The following is a 218-nucleotide window of genomic DNA, read 5'->3' on the forward strand; positions in this document are numbered from 1 at the left end:
GGGGTGGAGGATGTGGGGTGGTGTCGGGAAATTTGTCCTAGTCTTAACATTTTTAAATACTCCAGGCCTTTTTTAGATGGTCTCTAAATCTGGGTTTGTCTGTCTGCTCCTGACCTGATGGAGGTTTGCATTTTGACCAGGGGCTTTACTATAGGGCAGTCGTCCCCAACCTCAGGTCCGTGGCTTATTAGGAAGAGGTGAGCTAGCATTGCTGCCTG

The sequence above is a fragment of the Rhinopithecus bieti genome, unplaced genomic scaffold (genome assembly GCF_001698545.2).
Source record: "Rhinopithecus bieti isolate Rb0 unplaced genomic scaffold, ASM169854v2 scaffold_25396, whole genome shotgun sequence".
In the NCBI taxonomy this organism is placed as follows: Eukaryota; Metazoa; Chordata; class Mammalia; order Primates; family Cercopithecidae; genus Rhinopithecus; species Rhinopithecus bieti.